Raw genomic sequence first — 13,680 nt, forward strand, 5'->3', positions numbered from 1 at the left:
AGTAATGGAATAAACTGCAGGTTCAAATCCCGTCTCTGGAGAACATTCCCAGCTGGGATGGGTCATTCAGTCCTTTGTTCAGAACTTCAGTTTGTAGCAAGGTTCCTCCAGAGGTAAGAAGCAGGATTGAAGACAAGATGGAGGAGCTGCAGCAGCCTTTTATAGTCTCTTGCCATGTGCCTTCTGCTTTCTTTGTTCCAAAGACAAGCTATCCAGCACATGGCATGGAAAAACCTTAGAGTTCTGTCCATAGGCATGTCCCTGCATGCCTTACTGAGTCACAAGGAGTATCTGCCTTCTCTCAATAGGTCAGTTGTATAGCTGATGGTCCTCAATGGGCCACCAAGCAGGCTAGGCAGTGCTGATGCCAAATTGTCTGGGGTGTCACCCGGAAGCATAGCACAAGTTTGAAGTTCAGACATTATAGAGCCAATACTTATAACTCTAAACACGAAAATGATACATGCATCCGAACAGCACAATCACAACCAGAAAATCATAACCTCCTCATAGACACCTCCCACGACAACCTTTGTTTGCTGCAAATATATAACAGTAGTTTCAGTTTATGTCAATAACATCAAACCATATCACCCTTTCTGAAATGTAATCCTGTCTGAAATTCTCTGTACAATTGTTTGGTGTGAGTAAAGGATGTGTGCATGTTTAAGGATGAGTGTGAAAGCCGTCACAAATGTCCAGATGGTCAAGAAGAAGTGAGAAACTTGGAGAGACAGCAGGAAACAAGCAGAAAACAGCCAATGTATCTGATGCTAAACAAGTTAGCAGCATTGACAACCTCAGAGGTGAGGCAAACACCCCCGAAGGGGAGACAACAAATAAGAGACAACAGCAGAAAACCCCAAGTTTAACACCACTTAAGGACTAACGATTACAGAATGACACTGCAAAATCCATAGACTAAAGTGGGAATTTACAAGTATAAAGCTGGGGTGTTTTGCCATAGAACTCTGGGTTCAGTCCTGTAAAGCTTCGGAGCATCAGATTGCGACCAACAGAGCCCAGCTCCTCACTCGTGCTCAATCTAACTGGCCATTAAATTGACTTGAGCCATGACAGACTGGTAAGTATAAGATCATCTGCAGGACCTGGGGGCAGCGGGGCGGGGACAATGACTGAATGCATATGCTAACTGTTGTATTTTCAGTAAACGTGGTGTATTGCCTTTTCCCCTGAAAAAGATCCCATGTGCTTCTTATAAGCATAACATCAGCATTGACTTAGTTGGAGAATTACACCGTGACCCTGCAAGTCCCAGCAGAATCGATGCATAGTGCAAGACCTAGCGAAGCACTAGGGTCAAGCTGGGTCCCTGAAATTAGACATTTAAAAAGAGAAGGACCCATTTTTCTTCCTGGTGCTCAGCGCCTGCAACTCCCCTCAGCTTCAGCAGGAATTGGGGGTGCTCGGCATCTCTGAATCACCATAAATTGGTGCCAAGATTTAGATAGCACGGACCCCCCCTATCAGAAATAGATTCTTGATATGCAACCCAGGTTTTCCATCGCTCCCATCGCTCCTAATTAGAACCCCAGCCCCTGAGACCATTCTAAGCAATCTCTCTCCTTCCCGGGTACATGAGCTAGGCACTACGCTACGTCCCACTCTCTCAACCACTGCTTAACTGAGCTGTGCAGACTTAGCTCTTAATCCTTCCTTGCGAGTCCCTCCAGCACCCGGAGCATTTTTTCTTCTTCTCTGAACTTCCTCCACTTTGCCCAGAGCTTCCTGCATCTACCTCCTCCTGGAGGTGCCCAGCAGCTGGGGGGGTGGGGGGGCGGGCATGTCTCACCACAGGCCTAGAAAGAGGGACTCTCCCCAGCCACCAATTCCTTCCCGGCTCCTCGGCATGCAGCATCTGCAGATACAGCCCAGCAGAACAGCAGTGGTTTGGCTATGGGCAGAGACAGTCACTGGTTTGTCCGAGACTCATCTCCTCAGTTCAGGGCGCTTTGCACCCAGCTCAGAGGAGATTGTCCTGTATCAACAAATTGCCAGCAATACAAGACTGCATCCAGACCAGCGTGAGCAGGGCGGTAGTATAATACCACTGCATTGCTCCCACCCCGCAGATCAGATCCAGAGAACACAGTGGTCAAAGTGCTGATGCTCTGTTTTCTACCTGCACTGCTAGTACTTGGGGAGCTGAGCCGGGCTGCTTCATGCAACATGGGAAGTTGTAAGTATAGACAAAGCCAAGTCATCAACTGGCCAGAAGTTTACAACGGAGCTATCCCAGGATGTGATGTGAAGGAAACAGACAAGTAATAGCAAAGAATAGTTCCCTCCACTGCCCCAATCCTTGGGGGAGGTTCTCTGGCCTGTGCCTTGCAGGTTAGACAAGATGATCAGAACAGTCCCTTCTAACATTAAAATCCATGAGTCTTCATCACTCTCTGGTGATGAACTGGAGGTCCTGGTGATGTCAAGGAACTATGACGTGATTGGAGTAACAGAGACTTGGTGGGATAACTCACATGACTGGAGTACAGTCATGGATGGTTATAAACTGTTTAGGAAGGACAGGCAGGGCAGAAAAGGTGGGGGAGTAGCACTGTATGTAAGGGAGCAGTATGACTGCTCAGAGCTCCGGTACGAAACTGTGGAAAAACCTGAGTGTCTATGGATTAAGTTTAGAAGTGTGTGCAACAAGAGTGATGTAGTGGTGGGAGTCTGCTATAGACCACCGGACCAGGGGGATGAGGTGGATGAGGCTTTCTTCCGGCAACTCACGGAAGCTACTAGATCGCATGCCCTGATTCTCATGGGTGACTTTAATTTTCCTGATATCTGCTGGGAGAGCAATACAGCGGTGCATAGACAATCCAGGAAGTTTTTGGAAAGCGTAGGGGACAATTTCCTGGTGCAAGTGCTAGGGGAGCCAACTAGGGGGGGCGCTTTTCTTGACCTGCTGCTCACAAACCAGGTAGAATTAGTGGGGGAAGCAAAAGTGGATGGGAATCTGGGAGGCAGTGACCATGAGTTGGTTGAGTTCAGGATCCTGACGCAGGGAAGGAAGGTAAGCAGCAGGATACGGACCCTGGACTTCAGGAAAGCAGACTTCGACTCCCTCAGGGAACAGATGGCCAGGATCCCCTGGGGGACTAACATGAAGGGGAAGGGAGTCCAGGAGAGCTGGCTGTATTTCAAGGAATCCCTGTTGAGGTTACAGGGACAAACCATCCCGATGAGTCGAAAGAATAGTAAATATGGCAGGCGACCAGCTTGGCTTAATGGTGAAATCCTAGCGGATCTTAAACATAAAAAAGAAGCTTACAAGAAGTGGAAGGTTGGACATATGACCAGGGAAGAGTATAAAAATATTGCTCGGGCATGTAGGAAAGATATCAGGAGGGCCAAATCGCACCTGGAGCTGCAGCTAGCAAGAGATGTCAAGAGTAACAAGAAGGGTTTCTTCAGGTATGTTGGCAACAAGAAGAAAGCCAAGGAAAGTGTGGGCCCCTTACTGAATGAGGGAGGCAACCTAGTGACAGAGGATGTGGAAAAAGCTAATGTACTCAATGCTTTTTTTGCCTCTGTTTTCACTAACAAGGTCAGCTCCCAGACTGCTGCGCTGGGCATCACAAAATGGGGAAGAGATGGCCAGCCCTCTGTAGAGATAGAGGTGGTTAGGGACTATTTAGAAAAGCTGGACGTGCACAAGTCCATGGGGCCGGACGAATTGCATCCGAGAGTGCTGAAGGAATTGGCGGCTGTGATTGCAGAGCCCTTGGCCATTATCTTTGAAAACTCGTGGCGAACGGGGGAAGTCCCGGATGACTGGAAAAAGGCTAATGTAGTGCCCATCTTTAAAAAAGGGAAGAAGGAGGATCCTGGGAACTACAGGCCAGTCAGCCTCACCTCAGTCCCTGGAAAAATCATGGAGCAGGTCCTCAAAGAATCAATCCTGAAGCACTTAGAGGAGAGGAAAGTGATCAGGAACAGTCAGCATGGATTCACCAAGGGAAGGTCATGCCTGACTAATCTAATCGCCTTTTATGATGAGATTACTGGTTCTGTGGATGAAGGGAAAGCAGTGGATGTATTGTTTCTTGACTTTAGCAAAGCTTTTGACACGGTCTCCCACAGCATTCTTGTCAGCAAGTTAAGGAAGTATGGGCTGGATGAATGCACTATAAGGTGGGTAGAAAGCTGGCTAGATTGTCGGGCTCAACGGGTAGTGATCAATGGCTCCATGTCTAGTTGGCAGCCGGTGTCAAGTGGAGTGCCCCAGGGGTCGGTCCTGGGGCCGGTTTTGTTCAATATCTTCATAAATGATCTGGAGGATGGTGTGGATTGCACTCTCAGCAAATTTGCGGATGATACTAAACTGGGAGGAGTGGTAGATACGCTGGAGGGGAGGGATAGGATACAGAAGGACCTAGACAAATTGGAGGATTGGGCCAAAAGAAATCTGATGAGGTTCAATAAGGATAAGTGCAGGGTCCTGCACTTAGGACGGAAGAACCCAATGCACCGCTACAGACTAGGGACCGAATGGCTAGGCAGCAGTTCTGCGGAAAAGGACCTAGGGGTGACAGTGGACGAGAAGATGGATATGAGTCAGCAGTGTGCCCTTGTTGCCAAGAAGGCCAATGGCATTTTGGGATGTATAAGTAGGGGCATAGCGAGCAGATCGAGGGACGTGATCGTTCCCCTCTATTCGACACTGGTGAGGCCTCATCTGGAGTACTGTGTCCAGTTTTGGGCCCCACACTACAAGAAGGATGTGGATAAATTGGAAAGAGTCCAGCGAAGGGCAACAAAAATGATTAGGGGTCTAGAGCACATGACTTATGAGGAGAGGCTGAGGGAGCTGGGATTGTTTAGTCTGCAGAAGAGAAGAATGAGGGGGGATTTGATAGCTGCTTTCAACTACCTGAAAGGGGGTTCCAAAGAGGATGGCTCTAGACTGTTCTCAATGGTAGCAGATGACAGAACGAGGAGTAATGGTCTCAAGTTGCAATGGGGGAGGTTTAGATTGGATATTAGGAAAAACTTTTTCACTAAGAGGGTGGTGAAACACTGGAATGCGTTACCTAGGGAGGTGGTAGAATCTCCTTCCTTAGAGGTTTTTAAGGTCAGGCTTGACAAAGCCCTGGCTGGGATGATTTAACTGGGACTTGGTCCTGCTTTGAGCAGGGGGTTGGACTAGATGACCTTCTGGGGTCCCTTCCAACCCTGATATTCTATGATTCTATGATTCTCGCTCACAAACGAAAACAGGCAGGAAGGCTCAAATCTGACCATCATAAAAGGAAACTGTGAAACTTGCAAAAGAGCCTCTTAAATCACAACCCTTTTCCCTGGAAACCTGCGTTCCTCAAAGGACATTGGCCGTTATTGTTCTCCTGCTACAAAGAGAGTAACAAAGCCTTTGAAACGCAGAGAACCCACACAGCTCTGTCAATGTTATTAGTGCTAATCCATCAGCGCTTTGCTCTGCAGGCTGCTTTTGCCAAAGCCGGCTTTTGCCAAATGAAACAGTCTCCCCCCAAAGCCCACACTCGCAATTAAGGCCAGCTGTGTAATCGCCAGTTGTAAAAAAAAGTGTTTGTTTGGTTATTAAAACATCACGCCAAGCCATTTACTGCAAAAGGACACGCGGTCCTAAGACCGCATCTCCTGCTGGGGGCAGTCAGTGCTGGGATCAGTAGAGCTGCATGGATTTACACTGGCTGGGGATCCGGGCATGGCAGGACACCAGCGCCGATTCCGAATGACGCAAACAAAAAACTCAGGCCTCTGCTCCAGCAGGAAGAGACACAAAGAGGGAGCGCTCTGATGCACAGGAAGGAAGCCTCTTATGGGGAAGGAACCTGGATCCTCTGCCCTTCCCCACCCCCCAGCCTTCTCTGCCATCTTCTGGTCAGGATGGCTTTTCTTCTCCAGGTACAGACTGCTCCAGTTCCGCCCATTCCCAGCGCCAACAGGGGCTAACACACCTGCCTTTCCCATGGCATCTGGCAAACCAACCATTCCTCCGCTCACAGCATCCCCATGACACAAGCGGTTACTTCACCTATCACAGTCCAAATCAGACGGCACAGAACAGGCCGCACGCTACGCAGGAGCGCCACACAGGCACGAACCTGAAGCAGGGAGCACATGGCAACCGGAACTAAGACTGATACTGACCAGTGCAAGATCCACTGCCAACGAACAATACACGGCCTCATCAGTGACAAAGCCCACAACCTGCATCACCAAGCCCTGACAGCCAGCTGCCCTAGCCCTGTGCTTGCCCAGCTCGGCCCCCCAGAATGCTCAGTACATTGCAGCCCCAGGCAGGACAAGCGGCACTGCATTCATCTCCTCTGTAAACATCAATTCCAAAAAGAGGTGGCTGGGGTAAGACAGTCATCCAAATTCATTCCTCTGACAGCAGAAACCAGGGGCAAAGCTAACAGATTTTATGCTCATTTACACACCCAAAGCTAACGAGCTCACAAAGGAGCTTTCTCGGAGATGGCTAGGAAATACTCAGACCAGCCATCCTGGGAGATTTCAACATTCAGGTCAATGAGGCTGCAGATGCAAAAGCCCCAGATCTCCTCCCCTTACTCCCCTCCCTCAGACGCTCACAGCTTGCCCCTGATCCAGCCCACCCAGCCGGTCATGTCCAGGCCCTGCTCTTCAGTTCTGCTATCAATATCAAGGAGATTGCAATCCAGCCGCTGCCCTGAGCAGACCAGCCCCTCACTAAGGCCTGGTCTACACAACAAGGCAGCTTATGTCGACCTAATGCTGTCAGCGTCTGCGCTACGATGGTACTCCCACTGATGTAAGGCGTAGTGCTTAGACCGACACAGTTAGGGTGACACAGTGTCCGTGTAGATGGACACCACATTACTTACATGCCTGTTGTCTGTCAGCCCTGCACTGAGCTGACAGCTGGAGCCCCCATCCCCTGCGCTGACAGCCCAAGCTGTGAGCCCAACATGGGGCTCAATTTCACAGCAGGGACGTGAAATTGACATTCGTGTCAGTTTAATGGCTGCTATTATTTCACATTTCAGCCCTGGCTCTGGCTGTCATTCGAGGTGCGGGGGACTCCAGCTATGACCCACGGGCGGCTATCACTGCACCCACACTCCACCTGGCAGTTCCCTACAATGCCCACTTCCGTCAGTGCATGCACTCCTGGTGAGGATGTGCACCATTGCCAGAAGAAGGGCAGTGCGGACACCAACAGTCGATTTAATTGTCGTGGTGACTATAGGTTGACCTAACTTACGTCTACCTCATTTTGTAGTGTAGACAAGCCCTAAGGCAGTGAGCGGGAGCTCTCCCAGCTCCCAGGCAATGAGATCCCTGTGTCTCTGATTCAACCACGCTGACGCACAGACCCCACCAAACCCCAAAGCCAGAGGAGAGCAGCGCTCTCCACACAGGACGAGAAGTTGAAGACTTGGTGAATCATCATCACTGCACACTAGCCTCCTCCATCGGCACACTGGCCCCAGCAGCCCCTCCCTCCCCATCGCCCGCATCTCCGCAGTTCCTGACTCCCGGTGCTGGATGGAGAAAGGGCCTGGAAACTCGAGTGCTGATGGCAGAAAATGAAGGCTGCTAAACACAGGATAAAACCTTGGATCCCACCAAGCCTATGCTGAGGCTGGATTACAGGCCAAAAGAACCTGCCTAGCAGCCTCCACTGAAGCGGACGTGTCCTGCCCCAAGGAGCTAGTCAGGGTGGTGAACCATTCTTCAATCCTGCGTGTCTACAACCTGCATCAGCACCGAGCACCAAGTGCTGTGCAGAGCGATCATCCAACCACCCTGAAACAATCGCGCACATTCGGGAAGGCCTCTCCAACAGCCTGGATCCACCTACCAACAGCCCCTTGCAGTCCCAGAGCTCATCTCACTCACTCCTTTACAGTGTCCAAAATGTCCTGAGGACACTCGACCCAAGAGCTGTGAATCCAGCCCTGCCCCTCCCAGCTGGTGGGAGTCATGAGCCTCTGAGGCCACTCCAGGCGGGACCAGCCCACCCTTGGCTCAGGGCAGGAATCATCCCTTCCTCCTCCAAACACGCAATAACCCAACCAACCCCAAAGAAACCCACCCTAGGCACATCGCGTCTAGCCAACAGCCAGCTGCTGTTGAAGCTCCCATTCCTGAGCAAGCTCACAGAGAAGCAGCCATAGACCGCCTACAAGGCCATCTAATTGACACCAATAGCCTAGACCTGGCACAAACTGGATTCAGGCCAGGACATGGGACTGGAACCATGTTAGTGGTTCTGATGATGATCTGTCAGTGGACAGAGGGCCCATCCCCCTGGGTCCCTCTGCAGCATTCGACACCATCGCCCATGGGATACTGCTGTGACGGCAGGGCCCAGGGTAAGGCACTAGAATGGTCTGAGTCCTTCCTGAGGAGAGACGGTCCCCTCATCTGAGGAGTCCCCCAGGGATCAATCCTCCATCGATAGGCCCCTCATCTGAGGAGTTCCACAGGGATCAATTCTCTCTCTGGTCCTATTCAAAATCTACATGCAGCCAGGAGGTGAACGGGTCAGACGACACAGAGTCCAGTGCCAGCAATATGCAGAGGAGACAGCTCCACCTCTCCTTCACCACACAGAGCCGCAGCATGGCCACCAGCCCGGCCCAGTGCTTGGAGGAGATCAGCTCATGGATGAAGAGCGGCTGGCTGAAGCGGAACCTGAGCAAGACAGAGGTGAAGCCGTGGGCAGAAGAAAGTACTCTGAGGAGTCTGCTGCCACAGCGCAGTCTCCTTTGGTGGAAGGTTCACATCCACAATTGGCAGAGGTAAAAGTGAGCCAGTCCGGTCTGGTCCAATGTATCGGGAAGAAACTGATGACCATACTGGCAGGGCCACTGATGTGGGGGAGGCAAAAGGGGCAGCTGCCCCATGGCCCAGCGATTTAAAGGGCTCGCAGCTCCAGCTGCTGCCGTAGGGATGGCGATTTAAAGGGCCTGGGGGTCCCGGCTGACGCTGCTGCTACCCCAGGGCTCTGGTGGAGATTTAAAGGGTCTGTGGCTCCTGGTTGCTGCTGCCGCCACCGCGCCTGCGGTCAGAGCCCTGGGCCCTTTAAATGGCCACCGGAGCCCTCGGGTGGTGGTGGTGGTGGGGCCTGGGGGCTCCAGCTGCTGCCAGGAGCTCAGGGCCCTTTAAATCACTGCCAAAGCCCCAGGTGGCACAGGCCGGGCAGCACTGAAGGGCTGGCTGGGGGATTTTGGCCCCAGCTCCGCCCCTTCTGCCTAAGGCCCCGCCCCTTCTGGGGGCCTAGAGCCACACACCCCCCACCTTGCCCAGGACCCCGGCCACCCTGCGTACCAGTAAGTCATCTAAGTTACTTTCACCCCTGACAGTTGGTCAATTTAGTCCATAGTCTAGGACAGGGGTTGGCAACCTATGGCACGCGTGCCAAAGAGGCACGGGAGTCGATTTTTAATGGCACGCTGCTGCCTGCCGGGTCCCAGCCACCAGCCCTGCTCCGCCCGCTGCCGAACCCAGGCCGGGACCCCGGCAGGCAGCAGCGAGCCATTAAAAATCCTGCCCACCCCGGCCCTCTCTTCTCCACCCCCCACCTCCTGCCGGCTGCTGCTGCAGGGCAGGCAAGCTCCGCCCTCCCCCGCCTCTTCCCCCAAGTACTCTTCCTGCCCCCCTCCTCTCCCTCCCGGCAGCCGATCGGCTGATGGCCCTTGCGTGGGAGGGGGAGAAGTGGAGCCGCAGGGCGCTTGCTGCTCCGGGAGGAGGCGGAGAAAAGGTGGGGACGGGGACGGGGACGGGAATCAGGGCATATCCCCTCCAGCCCTCTGCCGTGAGCCACTCTGGGCAGGGGGCACTCCCACACACCCAGCCCTCTGCCCTGACCCCTACACCCGCCCCCCCCACACACCCCAGCCTCCTGCCCTGACCCCTACACACCCCAGCCCTCTGCCCTGACCCCTGCACCCTCCTCACATGCCCCCAGCCCCCTCACACCCCATGTCCTGACTCTTGGACCCCCCCACATTCCCACCACCACCCTGAGCACCAAACAGGAGCTCCTGCACCCCCCACCCACCTTCCCACCTGCAGCCCTTGCACCAAATGGGAGCTGCCCAGGTAAGCACTCCAGACTCCACACCCAAACCCCAACCCTGAGCCCCCTCCCTCATTCTAGCTGCTGGCCAGACCCTACACCCCAACCCCCAGCCTTCTCCTTCACCCCCAGCCCTGTGGTCAGTGCACTCCCACCCTCAGCTCAGTGCAGAGAGAGAGGAAGAAAATGGGCTAGAACAAGGGAGAAGGTAGGTACCCACTCTATGTGGGCAGGGCCGGGATCCCAGACTGGCAGTGGTCTGAGTGGGGCCGGCAGCTGGGACCCTGGCTGGCAGGAGCCAGCGGATGGAACCCCAGACCGGCAGCGGGCTGAGTGGCAGCGGGCTGAGCCGCTCAGCCCACTGCTGGTCTGGGGTCCCGGCCGCTGGCCCCACCCAGCCCGCTGCTGGTCTGGGGTTCTGGCTGCCGGCCCCTTGCCAGCCGAGGTCCCGGCCGCAGGCCCCGCTCAGCCCACTGCCGGTCTGGGGTTCTGGCTGCCGGCCCCTTGCCAGCCGAGGTCCCGGCCGCAGGCCCCGCTCAGCCCACTGCCGGTCTGGGATTCTGGCTGCCAGTCCCTTGCCAGCCGGGGTCCCGGCCGCAGGCCCCGCTCAGCCCACTGCCGGTCTGGGATTCTGGCTGCCGGTCCCTTGCCAGCCGGGGTCCCGGCCGCAGGCCCCGCTCAGCCCACTGCCGGTCTGGGGTTCTGGCTGCCGGGCCCTTGCCAGCCGGGGTCCCGGCCGCAGGCCCCGCTCAGCCCACTGCCGGTCTGGGGTTCTGGCTGCCGGCCCCTTGCCAGCCGCGGTCCCGGCCGCAGGCCCCGCTCAGCCCACTGCCAGTCTGGGGTTCTGGCTGCCAGTCCCTTGCCAGCCGAGGTCCCGGCCGCAGGCCCCGCTCAGCCCACTGTCGGCCTAGGTGAACGAAACCCCAGGCTGGCAGTGGGCTGCGCGGGCCGGCGGCCTAAGATCAGCATTTTAATTTAATTTTAAATGAAGCGTGCCTGCCCCTCCTCCTTGTTTACTTTACATACGACAATAGCTTAGTTATGTAATATATAGACAGAGAGAGAGAGAGAGACCTTCTAAAAAACGTTAAAATGTATCACTGGCACACAAAACCTTAAATTAAAGTGAATAAATGAGGACTCGGCACACCTCTTCTGAAAGGTTGCCGACCCCTGGACTAGGAGTACTCTTGGATTCCCTGCTGATGCTGAGCTCTCACATAAAAAGCATGGATGCTGCTAACATCTCTGGTTGCTAGGAAACTCCATCCCATCGTGGAGGACAAAGACCTGGCCTCAGTTATTCATGCCTTTATCACCTCCCCGATGGACTCTCCAGCAATGCAATATTGTGACCCCAAGAGCCCCCTAATGGCCAATTGCAAAGGCTTCACTACCAAGTACAGCTACTCCCATCACCCCTGACAAACTCACGACACCCAACACGCTGCTGTCTTGACACCTATCTGTCAGGATGCCGTGTAAGATATCAGATGAAAGCTGGTGACACACTTGTGATTAATATCACTGTGAACTCTGTGTATTAACATTAGAAGGAATTATGGATACTTACTAATGCTTTAAAGTCTGTTAACCAAAGGGATGATCAGGTTTTCTTCCAGACAAGACAGAGGATCATTATCTCCCTGCGTCTAATGTAAATTGAGCATGGTGGTGTCAGAAACAATGGACAGGTCATTTGCATCTGAGGGAAACAGGAGAAGCAAACAACCTTGAGGATGTGAAATCAGCATGGGAGACACAGGACTCAGAACAAAGACAATAAGAGGACTTGTTGGTTATCCAGCACTGAGGGAACAAAGGGATCAGCGCTCTGGACCTCTATGAATGGTGGCTCCTCGGCCATGTGTGCTGGTGATGCTAAGAAGTGGCTGTCGGTGAGAAAACTGCCTTCGACAAGGATTGTAACCTGATCAGTTTTAGTCACTAGAAAGCGTATGATACTTTTGTTTCATTTGTAACCATTTTGTGTTTCTATTCTCTTTGCTTCGCATCATTCAGATCTCTCTGTACTTTATTAACAAACTCATTTTTGTTTTATTCTCACTTCATCTCCGTGCTGATCTAGTCGAGTGAAGTGGGCACCTCAGCTGAGCCAATGTGCTGGTGTGGAATTGGTCTCTGGAAACAGTGCACTTGATTTCCACGGGCAGCCAGGAATAGGGGCTGGCTGTTGCACGGCGACTTTTCTGGAGAATTTGGGCACTGACGTACACCAAGGGTTAATCTGCAAGGCCAAGTCCAGACTGGCGGAGTCCTAAGGGTTTGTTTGGCTGGCTAACAGACTGGAGTGGCGGGCAGCTGTCACACAGTTTAGCACCAACAGATTCCTCTTTGGCTAAAGCAGAGGGGTAACAGGGATGACTTACAGATTTCGCTGGATGTGAAACCTGCAGCACTTCGGAAAGTCCAGCTCATACAGAACAGCTCCTTGGGCACCCCTGTCCTCCTCTCCCTATCCTGGCTGCCCACAGAATACCGAGTCGAGGCCAAGGTACTCCATGGCCTGGGTATCTAAAAGAGCCTAAAGCTCCGAGATGAAGATCACGGTCGACTTCACTCCTCTAGCCCCATGGAACTTTCCACAATGAGGGGAAAGCTCGTCTGTGGAGGAGATGGAACTTTCTCAGGGGCTGGCCCGAGCCTGTGAAATGAACGAAGGACCATCACAAGCCCACCTCCTGCTCCACGTGCCAGGTGGTCTCTCCCACCCTGCCGTCTCTTCCACCCACACAGAGCAATGTGAACATTTAAACATCAAAACAAGACCCTAGCAAAACAAAACACTCCCTGGCACACACAATTCTCCCCCTGGGGGCCAGGATAAGAGCGAGAGAACGAGCCACGGGTAACTAACGTTAGTCTCTCGGCTTAATGAACCCAGATACTCTGGTGATGAGGACGATATAAGAGCCTTCGTGGAACAGTTGCTCTCTAAAGATAGCTCAATCGTGACTCTTAACAAACAGGAAAGCAGCAGCGAATGAATGTGGAAACATGAGCCCACACTTCCTGCCTTCCCCTCCCCCTTCCATTACTGGGGCTGTGCTTCTGTTTTCGAACACAAACCTCTGCCCCTTCGCTAGCTGGGGCCCTGCTCTGTATTAGTGGCTTCCCACCCACCACCTCTCCTCCAGCCACAAATCCGTGCAGTACCAGACACTATTTATATACACATAGAGGAGGCACTATGAAAGCAAAGGGCCTTCCAGGCCACCGGCAAAGGAGAACAAATTGTGCGTGCCTCGCCTTTTTTGCTTCTTTCTGATGGGTTAGATGCACTACTACATGACCTCTCAAGGTCCCTCCAAGCCTGACCCTTTGAAGATTCTGTCCCCACTCCCTTCTCGCTTTGCCCATGTGTGTCTTTCCACATGACAAGGGCATTTCTCCCTTCACCTTCTGCCCAGCAGAGCCCGACTCAGCAGCGGCTCTGACCTGAATACAGGGCCCCAGACACCATCAGCGCAGAGTCCAAACATGTCTAGCGTCTGCAAAGCCTTTTACAACGGACTGTTGCTCCGACGCATGGCCTTGCTAAATAGACACATAGCCGGGCGCAGTCTCAAACAACCCAC

The 13,680-nt window shown here is 53.2% G+C and overlaps 1 protein-coding gene across 8 annotated transcripts in view; it reads right to left on the bottom strand.

Annotated features, from left to right (window-relative positions):
* C4H20orf27 (chromosome 4 C20orf27 homolog) overlaps positions 1 to 13,680 on the bottom strand; it is a 145,049-nt gene that overhangs the window by 86,777 nt on the left and 44,592 nt on the right. Inside the window, exon 2 of one of the 8 annotated variants that reach the window (XM_037898433.2) lies at positions 11,655 to 11,786. The exons of the other annotated variants lie outside the window; for them this stretch is intronic. The gene's annotated coding sequence lies outside the window, so the exon portion shown is untranslated. The remainder of the gene's footprint in view (positions 1 to 11,654; positions 11,787 to 13,680) is intronic. 8 annotated transcript variants of the gene reach the window in all.

This window comes from Chelonia mydas, chromosome 4 (assembly GCF_015237465.2).
Source record: "Chelonia mydas isolate rCheMyd1 chromosome 4, rCheMyd1.pri.v2, whole genome shotgun sequence".
Taxonomy (NCBI): Eukaryota; Metazoa; Chordata; order Testudines; family Cheloniidae; genus Chelonia; species Chelonia mydas.